We start from the raw sequence: 216 nt of genomic DNA on the forward strand, positions 1-216 counted from the left end.
GGAAGGTAAACTCTTAAAACATGCATGCAATTTAAAACATTTTTGATATTTTTTGTTTGTTTTTACATTTTTAAAATTTTTTAACAGTTTAGAGGTGCTTTTATTAGTTTTATTGCTACATTATAGCAAATACATTTTATATTCATTCAGTAAAACATTATTGTTACCATACTTTACATTTTAATACCACGTCTGAGGTGAGACCCGGTGTGTGTG

The sequence above is a fragment of the Sinocyclocheilus anshuiensis genome, unplaced genomic scaffold, assembly GCF_001515605.1.
Source record: "Sinocyclocheilus anshuiensis isolate Anshui unplaced genomic scaffold, SAMN03320099.WGS_v1.1 scaffold708, whole genome shotgun sequence".
Taxonomy (NCBI): domain Eukaryota; kingdom Metazoa; phylum Chordata; class Actinopteri; order Cypriniformes; family Cyprinidae; genus Sinocyclocheilus; species Sinocyclocheilus anshuiensis.